Source organism: Protobothrops mucrosquamatus, unplaced genomic scaffold, assembly GCF_001527695.2.
Source record: "Protobothrops mucrosquamatus isolate PMUCROS unplaced genomic scaffold, P.Mucros_1.0 scaffold_133, whole genome shotgun sequence".
Taxonomy (NCBI): Eukaryota; Metazoa; Chordata; class Lepidosauria; order Squamata; family Viperidae; genus Protobothrops; species Protobothrops mucrosquamatus.
The window spans coordinates 29200-39548 of NW_015386209.1; the positions used below are offsets into that span (position 1 = coordinate 29200).

Sequence of the window (10349 nt, forward strand, 5' to 3'; positions counted from 1 at the left end):
CAGTTTTGCTGGTTCTTGATTGTATCCTATGTATAAAAACACAGGTTTTCCCCAGGACTGTTATGTAAACTTCACACTTAATAGTATCAATTTTACAGTGCTTGGGATTAATATTCTACGTCCACCAGTTGCGTCCAATGTAGCATGCAGATTATTATTACTATATGAATCCATAATTTAATTATGCAATCTAGCTGTATCTCTCTCATTTATGATATGATTCTTAGACACATCTACTTCCCCCTCCAGTTCTAAAGGCATTGTTTACTACTGGTGTACATACATCATTTTAATTACTTATTATCACTTCATTTTATTATGCTTAAATTAGATTTGTCAGAATCAAAGTAAGAACGTTATGGTCAAAGATTATTATTTGTTTTTAATTCTTAAAAGGAAATGCTACGGAACAGTGGGAAGAGGAAAGTATTTTTTTTCTAATGAAAGAAAAGGTCATCCCTAAAATAAAAATTGCTTTAAAAGACGTTTGAGTTTTCTCCTGAATTGGAGGAGGATTCATGCTAATGTAACACATTGCAATTTGAGATGGGGATGAAGATCTTATTGGAGAAACTCCTAGACCAGGGGTAGGCAACCTCGGCTCTTTTATGACTCGTGGACTTCAACTACAAGAATTCCTGAGTGGGAAAAGAGTTGCTCGACTACAGAAGTGGGACAAAAATTGAATAAAGGGAAAGGGGAGGAGAGAGAGAACATGCCACCTGTTTTTAGATTTGGCCCTACCCACTGCTGGCCCAGTGCCTCCGGCTAATTATTCCCAAGGGAATGCACCCCTCAACAGAAAAAAAAAAAATTGTTTCCTGTTTCTACTCATTTTGAAAATGCTGCTTTATTTCCATTATTTCTTTTTCCTGGCCTTTACCACTCCAGCACGGACCTGCTTGTGTAGCCAGTTAAAAAAAGTTAGCTTTCTTTCTCTAGGTTGTTTGTTCCTTCCTGGATTGAACACCCCCCCTCCCATCTAAAATTAAAATTAAAAATTAGTGAGAAGAAAGCTCTATCCAGTGCAGTACGACCTCTATCCTCCCCTTTGCCACCCTTAGAAGGCAGCCTACTCTAGTCCCTTTCTAAATGGCAGCAGGATTTTCTCCTAGCAGCCTTAATGGACCACGTTGTTGAAGACCAGGAAAGGCCGGAAAGTGTTAAAAGTGATGCTCAATTCATACTCGGCCTTCTCTCATTTTTTGTTTGCTGTCACTTTTTAAAATATAACTCGCATCAAGATGTGTGTATCTCTGTGTGTAAAACAGGAGGCAATATAGGAAGGAAGACACTTTGCTTGTTATTTACTATTTCTAGTTCTTCAGGATCATCTGTGAAACTTGGCTCTCTTATCCGAGAACTTCTGGCAAGAAGGAGAAGAACGGAAGGAAAAGAGAGGCAGAACAAGGCAAGCAGGCAGGCAGAGCTTGATGCCTTACACTCAAACAACCTGCAGGCGAACAATCTGAATGACACTGCAATGGTATCAGCTCCCAGTGGCCAATGACATACCAGAGAAATGTGGAGTGATCGCAGACAAAGCCCTGAGAAGGAGGAGGAGGAGGAGTGCCCCAAAGCCCTGACCTTCTTCTGGCAGCCCCATACACACTGCTAGGCAGACTGTGGGAGGCACCCTGAGTGTGCAGAAAATACTAGACTTCATACACACAGTTGATTGAAGTTTCCCCCCCCCCTCTCTTCTCTCCTCCAATTAAATACTTTCCTGACCCTGAGAAGAAGCTGACGTGTCAGGAGCCTGATAGCTGTAGGCAATAATGTACAAAGTCTTAAAAGGTTGAACTACTGGACTTCTAACTTTGCAGATAAAACTTCACTTTTTGCTATAATTAGCTCGGGCAAGAGAACCCAGCATGGCAAGGAACTGTAACTAAGTCTTCAGTCAAGCAGCTCAAGGCTCCTAATGTCAGGTTTCTCCTTGTAGGTGGATACCGGATCAGCATTCAGAAAATGAGTTCACAGTTAGTATGTGTAGGGAAGAAGAGCTATAGACTGCTGAGTACTTTGCATGCCCCCTGTCAGGATAGTCTCTGTCCTTGGCATCCCTGTTTAGATGTTCCAAACAGGGCTTGGAAAAGCCCTTGCATGAATGGCAACTTCCAAGGAGTAGTAGATTATACTAAATCTAACGCAGCCATGTGATCTCACTAGTTATAAAAGGTAGCATTTGATCAGAAGAACCTTTTCTGGATATGCCATTTTCCACTTTTAATCAAAGGGCATGGTAAGATCAGAGCATTTCAGCCTCTCAGGACACTCTATTGAAGTTCTGAAAATGGGCATTTTGAAAAAAAAAATGAGACTTTAATACAGGGGTCTTCAAACTTGGCAACTTTAAGACTTGTGAACTTCAACTCCCAGAATTCCTCAGGGCTGGCTGAGGAATTCTGGGAGTTGAAGCCCACAAGTCTTAAAGTTGCCAAGTTTGAAGACCCCTGCTTTAATAGCATGCTTGAGAGAAATTGTTGAATTCATACATTCATCCTATCAAAATGTCCAGGCAAACACAATGCTTTTGTTTTTAGCATATTGCAGTTATTAATTGATAAGGTGCTTGTGCTTATGCAACCTATATCTGCATAAACAACTTGGTTTTCCCTCCCTACCTCACCCTAATTTATATCCTACATTGCCACTCTATGCACCTGGTGAAATGCACTGCAGACCAAAAAAGCCTGGTGAAATGCACTGCAGACCAAAATTGTATTAGTTGTGCTACTAGACTCTTTCTGATGTTGGGGTACCATAGTCTAACACAGGGGTGTCAAACTGGCGGCCCGTGGGCCGGATGTGTCACGTGCAGGCCACACCCACCCCGGCTCTGCAAAGGCAGAAAACATCACGATACGTCATGATATGTCATGTGACGCGATAGAGTTTGACACCTGTGATCTAACATGTCTCTCCTCCTATAGGGTAGCTTTTGAAAGGGCATGTCATTAGTGGCAATTTTAATCACAGCCGGTTCTCTAATTATACATGGATTGAAAAAGTTTACATGGGAATGGCACTGCTTGTATCAGTTGGAATCCATCCACACCTTGCACGATATTATCGCATGCCTTCCTGTTCTTTAGGCAGAAGATGCAAGCTATCCAGCAGAGGAATTTCCTCTGGAATGACCACATACCATTAGGTTGTAGCCCATACTGACATTATCTCTCTGCACCCTTCATAACCCTTTGGAGAGGATTGAAATTACCACAGCATGTAAACTGTCAACAACAAAGGGTGCTAACATAATATTACATTTTTCATATGCCTCTGTAGGAGGTAGAGAAATGTACCAGTTTGAAATTAAGAGGCAATATGGACAGGCAACAGCTGCTTTGCATTATGAGCAAGGAGGATCAACAGTCTTCCTCTAGTTTTACTCTTTGTTATCACTTGTGCAGTTACAGTTGCAAGACCAGGAGAAGAATTTGGGGGGGGGGACTTCCATGCGACATATAAGTGGGGTAATTTGTATGGCTGACCCACAACATTTTGCAGCCTCAGTTAGAACCACAAATACAGGTAGTCCTCAACGTATGACCATAATACAGGTAGTCCTCAACGTATGACCACAGTAGAGCCCAAACATTTTGTTTCTAAGTGAGACATTCGCTAAGTGACTTTTGCCTCATTTTACGAACTTTCTTGCCAAAGTTATTAAGTGAATCACTGCAGTTGTTAGGTTAGTAAGTGTTGTTGAGAGAATCTGGCTTCCCCAGTGACTTTGCTGGTCAGAAGTTTACAAAAGGGGATCACATGACCCCGGGACACTGCAATCATCATAAATCGATCGGTTGCCAAGTGTCCAAATTTTGATTACATGTGACAATCGGGATGTTGCAAAGGTCGTAAGTGTAAAAAAACAGTCATAAGTCACATTTTCAATGTCATTGTAACTTTGAATAGTCACTAAATGGACTGCTATAAGTTTAGGAGTATCTGTGTTGTTCTTTGCTCTTCTTTCTTTCCCAGTCAATATTGATCATATCCAAACCAAACTTGTTATTTTGGGCACTTAAAGTCCACAATAGCACGATGATTTATTTATCATTTAACAACTAATGTTCTGCTGCAGTTTTTTGACATTTTAAAGCAACTGTCTTATAGGTTGTGTTGCTCTGCCTATAAAGATTAGTTATGTTCTGCCCAGGGTTGCCTATCTCCCTGTTCTTTGATGATCCCTGGGGCACATGTTCCCAGCTAGGTATTTATGTATTTATTTAATGAATATTTAATATAGAACTATTTTTATATAAACAATTTATCGTATTTGAGAATACAGTAAGTTACAAGAAGATGGCATTGAGAGACATGCAATTTAGAAAGCAGAGAAGAAGCACAGTAAGGGAAGAGCAGAGTTTAACCTTATCAAAAGAATTCATAATAAATTTGGTCCATTATTATGTGTCATCATCAACTGCGGTTTCCTGATCTGACATACTGTTTGATAATTGGAGGCCCAGAGAATGATTAACCACATTCATTTTGGCCCAAACCCACTAGAAACTAATGACCAATTAAAACTTTAAGCATACACTCAATTATTCAGAAAAACAAACATCTCATTTCAAATTGATATTATGTGATATCATTATCTGATGATGTGGCTTACTGAGGATATGATGAAAAGCTACACTGTTCTAAAGCGTGAAGGCAGAAGAAAAATATTTGCTGCCCTTACAATTTAGAATTCTAATTTCCCTAATTATAGGCAATTTCAACTCAGAATGCAGTGGGGTTGGCTGACGTTGGATCATGCCACTTGTAACACCGTATAAATGCCAGTCTGTTCAGTGATCTGATGTTTAATTTACGTGACCTGAGAAGCTGAAAGTATATTAATGCAAATTCTAGATGTTCCTCTCACCCAACTCTACCTGAAGAATGTAAGTGTGGGAAAAGGGGTGGGCTGCTATCTCTCGAATGAATTTGATAATCCAATAAATACTTGCAGATGCACACACAGAAGATGAGATCTCTACTTCACAAAGAAAATATTGAACAAAATGGGCTTATAGAATTGGTGGATCTTTATAATAATGGATGTCCTGACTTTGTTAATTCCTACTGCTGATTAGCTATCATAAGAAAAAGCACATGACCAGCCAAGAACTGATAGCTCCAATTTTTCTTCACTATATGACAGCATATACATATGCATGTATGCTCACACACACACAAACACACATCTATATATGTATATAGCTTCTCACCAACTACTTCCATTCATGTGTTTTTAACAGAATATGGAATTGGCGGCTGTTGCCACAGCTTGCTACAGATACAAAGAAATCACGATTCTTTAAAAGTCAAAACTTTCAGGATTTTGCTGAGCTGTTCTTATTTATTTATTAAATGTGTTTTTTTTGTCATAAGGTAACCATTTGGCCCATCGAGGCAGCTGCCTCAGACAGTAGATGTTAGGAAAAGGAACTGGGAAACATTGGAAGTCAGGACTGATTAAAATACAGGGCTAGTTTCAGATTTGTACAACTAGACTGCTGTCCTTGGATATAGGGCTGAAAGTTGTTTGATTACCAGTAATTGAATAAGATTTAATTCTTCAGTGGAAGGGTGGGAATTGGTGTTGGCCTATTGCCTCAGAAAGCAAATCATTTTGGGCTATGCTGCTTTGCAAAAATCACAGGCTGAGCTGGTAAGTGATTGATTATCAAGTCCCTGAAAATTAAATAGTTTATATTGAGGGAAATGGAACAAATGTTATTTATTAGCCATACAACAAAAACACTATCCTGAAATTATTCTAATGAATTTGAATGTGACCAGGCCATAACTGGTTCATTAAACCCAGTATTACTATATACATTTTTCCCATGGTAGCTATTCTTTTTCATTTTTGAAGGCACAAATGTTGCGTCAGAAGTTGGGTTTAGATAATCTGTGAATCCATTAATCTTCAGGAGACCCCAGAACTGTTTGGTTATCTACCAGAATATAAGTAAAGTATAAACACCAGGCTTATGAAAAAGTAATCTCGTAATTCTTAGTGAGGAGGCATCTAAGAGGAGAAATCCAGCATAATAGCATCATAAAATCCATACAGCATTGTACTGCAAACCTTTGGGAATGTATGCGCAGTGTTGCAAACATACATGGCAAAGGGGAAGGATTTGCACTGTGATGCTATTTGTGCCACCCTGATTGCCTTTACAACATGCTAATGCACACACGATCCAAATGTACCATGGTGTGAACATCTATGACAGGAACCTTCATTTTGAGATATTTAGAAGCAACATGGAGATGCAGAGAATGCCTTTAGACTTTCCGGTCAGACAGTTGGAAAGAAACTATGAAAAGAGAGTCAGACTTCTGTTTGCATGTCTGCCTGTGTGTCAGCAGGATAGAAGTAGTCTTTGACTTAAAACATTATGATCCTAAGTTGAGATGGTGAGATGCTGATAAAGTGGGCCATCATGTGACTGAACTGGTTTTATAAGCTTTTTTACTACATCAATTAAGTGAATCACCATAATCATTAAATGAATCCATGGTAGTTAAGCAAACAAAATTGTTATTAAGTCAATCCATTGTTTGCTATGGGATGCTTTTGCTGAAAATTGGACATTTTTGGTAAAAACATCATAAATTGTGGTCATTGACCATGCAGTAAATGCAGGCCAGTTGCCAAATACCCAAAACATGATCACATGACTTCAAGGGTGGGGGCAATTGGCCATCGAAACTTTAGAACTGGGTCATAAATACCTTTTGGGGAGGGGGGGGGAGTCTGTTGTAACTTTGATTGGTTGCTAAGCAGCTGGTCGTAATTCAAGGACTACCTGTAATTGTCTGAAAATCAAACAGAACAGGACCACATTCAGTGTGTGGGAGAAGGCAAAGACAAAGATTACATTTGAAAGTGGTCCAGATCAGGATGGGAGAATTTTTTTTTGCCAGAAAAAGTTTCCCAATGCATTCCCCCAGGTGAGACAGCTTGAAATGTTGAGGACTGCTTCATTCTAACTACTCTAGTCATGTGACTCAGAGCCTCTTGGTGCTTCTCAGTGCACCTAAGTGCAATTGGAGGGAGACCTGAAACACAGTTACGTGTGCAACACATTCCTTCTTTTCACGGAAGAAACTATATTAGCCAATGCTTGTAAGAGGGACGGTGAAAGATTCCTTAGTATTTATAAGCTTTTGTTCATATAGGCATTTGCACAAATTCTGAAAACCAAAGCCAAACGTGCAACCTAAATGGTGGTTGCCACTTTAAGCAGATACAAACAAATCTCTAGCTAGCGCAAGACCATCCACTTGACACAGGTTAGACAGGGATACACGTTCACAGTTCCCTCTTTGAGTACTGTGCAGCATTCTTGGTGGCAAGCGAACATGAAAATTTTTCTTTTATTTTGGAGCCATTCAGCACTTGATATAATTCAGGGTTGACATCATTCAGGTCAAATAAATTGTTCAGATGGAAGCAAAGGAGAAAATGGCTCTTCTACAGACTTAGTAACCTCGGGGCCAGTTGGTTGTGAATAGCAGCACACAAGAACATTTGTCTCTGCTTGATTAAGCAACTCCGAAGATTACAAATTGGGATGGTTTATGTACCATCGTCAGTTTGTGTCACATACTTCTGGTTGTGACTAACTTATGAGAAAGCAAGCTTGCTGGGAAATCCTGGGAGCTGAAGTCCACACATCTTAAATTTGCCAAGTTTGAGAAACACAGCCTCAGAGTCTTACTCGCTTTTCCTATAATAGGCTGGGGTCTTTCATTTACTCTTTATTGGTGGCCAAAACTGTGGTTTTGACTTTTTTTTATTTTGTTAAACCACCGACTCTTCCTAAAGCAAATAGAGAGGTGGCTGGGTGGGGAGAAACAGAACAAAAAACAAAGAGATCATATAAGCCACAAAATTTGCACAATACATAAAAACTCAATCCCATGTGACATGAAGATGAGTGCCACAAACATACTAGATGATAAAATATAAAATGAAAAGTACAGGTGAAAAATTCCAGAAATTATTTCAATCTTCTGTAATCTGGTAACAGCTCCTACCTGAAAAAAAAAAGGTTTCAGCAACTCTTTGTGTTTCCCAGCTGTGGCAAAACTGCTTTCTAATTTCCTTGGCATTCACTTGGAAACTTCAATAATCTCACCCACCATACTGTAAAAGGAAGGTGGTCTCATGTGATGCAGCCATTTATACCTGTTGGTGGTCCCAAGGAATGATTTGGAAGTGTGTGGCTGCCATTGTGTCTTGCCCCATTCATATGGAGGTTGCTACATTTGTGTGTATGTTAATACTGCAATTCTGATCTTGTGAACTGGGAAAGAAGAGAGTCTTGTAATTGTCACAAGACTAATTAATCAGAGCCAGTGAATTAGTCCTCGCAGTTGCAAACAAGGAGAACAATTTCCTTCTGTTTCTTCCACAATGTTTCCCTGCCAAAATGCTGTGTATCTGTATTCATCCTTAAAAATAATTGCATGTCTTTCACCTTCAGCTTTCTCCCCTTTGCTATTGCAGCCATAGTCATCTGTTCAGATTTCAGGAATGTCCCAGGTTTCAGTAAAGTGCTATAATGTGTGGTTGGTAGGAATGACTGAACAAAATCATCTTTACTTTTACCTTCAGTTAAACTAAGTAAAGGATTTTTAAGTTTGCACTCACTGACCAACTTTCCAGAGTTAATGAAGACCAATGGTACGTGTGCAGACTATATCAGAATCAATAGAAACTAGCAAATGTAATTCATTTTCATTGCCAAACCACTTTCCTCCACCCAAATTAAAGGTCTGTGTTGAATGCTGGAACAACACCCAAGGGCCAAATTAGGTGTAGAAGGATTTTCCATGCTCTTTGGAGGAAATATAGTTGCATGAAGAGCAATTTGATGGTAATGGTGGTGGTGGGAAGCTCTTAGTCAGGCAACCACAGACAAAGTGAAGAAGCCAAAAAAGACTCCAGCAAACATGGCCTGACTGAAAACAGAATTTAGCTAATGCTTTATTTGCAAGCCAAGCTTTGGTCGCTGTAGTGATACAGAGGCTTAGACCAATGGATGTTCATGGTGATAGAAGGGAGCATTTCTGAAAGATCTCCAAGCCCAATCAAGCTTTTTGTACAACAATCTTGGTCCTGAAAGGAATAGACTTTCAGAATTATAACACTGTCTCCTTTTCAGCAGTAATAGTTAAGTAACATAAAAAAATGAATTATGAGTGTATAATTGCATCACAGGAAGTTTGATTGCAAAAAAAATCACATAGTACTTACTCTGCATGTTTCACCTTCTCAAGGCTAGAGCCTCATTTGTGGTGGTCCAATCAATATGTGCTATTGGGCATCCTCTCCATTTTAATTTTCCATATTATCTCTGACATGGTGTTAGAGGACTATGTACACTTAAAAAGATAATTATAAAAAGTGTTTCAGACTGAGTGAGTGCAGTTCCTCTGTGCCCTTCATTAAAGAAGCCCAATGTTTTATCAGGTTTTCATGAGATCCTAAAAGAAAAAATTGCTCCCACTTTAAAGAATCTGTCCATTAAAGTTAATAAGACTTTTGAAGACATCACACACCCAAACACATGCAGAGCATATAAGTGTTCCATGATCTGGAAAATTTTAAAAGGTGCTGTTCTACTCAGTTTCATAGGCAACATTATCAACAAACTCCTGCTTAACCCTTGTCAGTTTCACAATCGTGGTAAAACAAAGGCAAACTGATTCTCCCTTATCAGCAAATTTGATCTTAATTCATATAGTCAGTTTCACAATTGCTGTAACATATCCAGCTACATTTCCCCTCATTATCTCACCAGTTCTTATCAGCAAACCTGATCTTAACCTTTCTAGTCAGTTTCTAGTCAGATTCTCAATCCATGTAAAAGTTCCTGGCTTGGATTTCCAATCTCTTGCCTTACCTCACTTCCTAGTCCTTGGCCTTCAGCTATACATTGCTTTCTTCCCCAAGCAAGGTTCATGTATACTGCAACTTACAGTGATGGTTGCACTGTTAGAACATGACTAGTTGCAAACGTACAATATCATGTCATCAGCATTTACTTCACGAGGAAGTTATCTGCAAGAAATATGATGTCTTGATAGCTAAATACCCTCTCCTTTTTTTAGTTGCTTCTGCAAAAGTCCTAATTATTTGCCTTTTCTATGTCATGAAGAATAGGGAGATTGTTGTTACTCCATAGCTCAGAGGATGGGGTACGGACTAACTGTTTTTAAAATAATAATAGTAATCTCCTATTAGTTAGGTGGAAGAAGCTTAATGCTGTGTTTGCTGGTTCTCACCATTCCAAGTTTGGCAGGGATAGAGATGACCAGGTGTAGTGCAC

The 10349-nt window shown here is 39.3% G+C and overlaps 1 long non-coding RNA gene across 1 annotated transcript; it reads right to left on the reverse strand.

Annotated features, from left to right (window-relative positions):
- Positions 1 to 9031: 9031 nt before the first annotated feature.
- LOC107289342 lies at positions 9032 to 9992 on the reverse strand. Its single transcript, XR_001548925.1, has 3 exons — positions 9924 to 9992; positions 9275 to 9402; positions 9032 to 9136 (listed from the first exon to the last, which is right to left on the reverse strand). It is a non-coding gene; the product is annotated as an uncharacterized LOC107289342 (long non-coding RNA).
- Between the last annotated feature and the right edge of the window lie 357 nt (positions 9993 to 10349).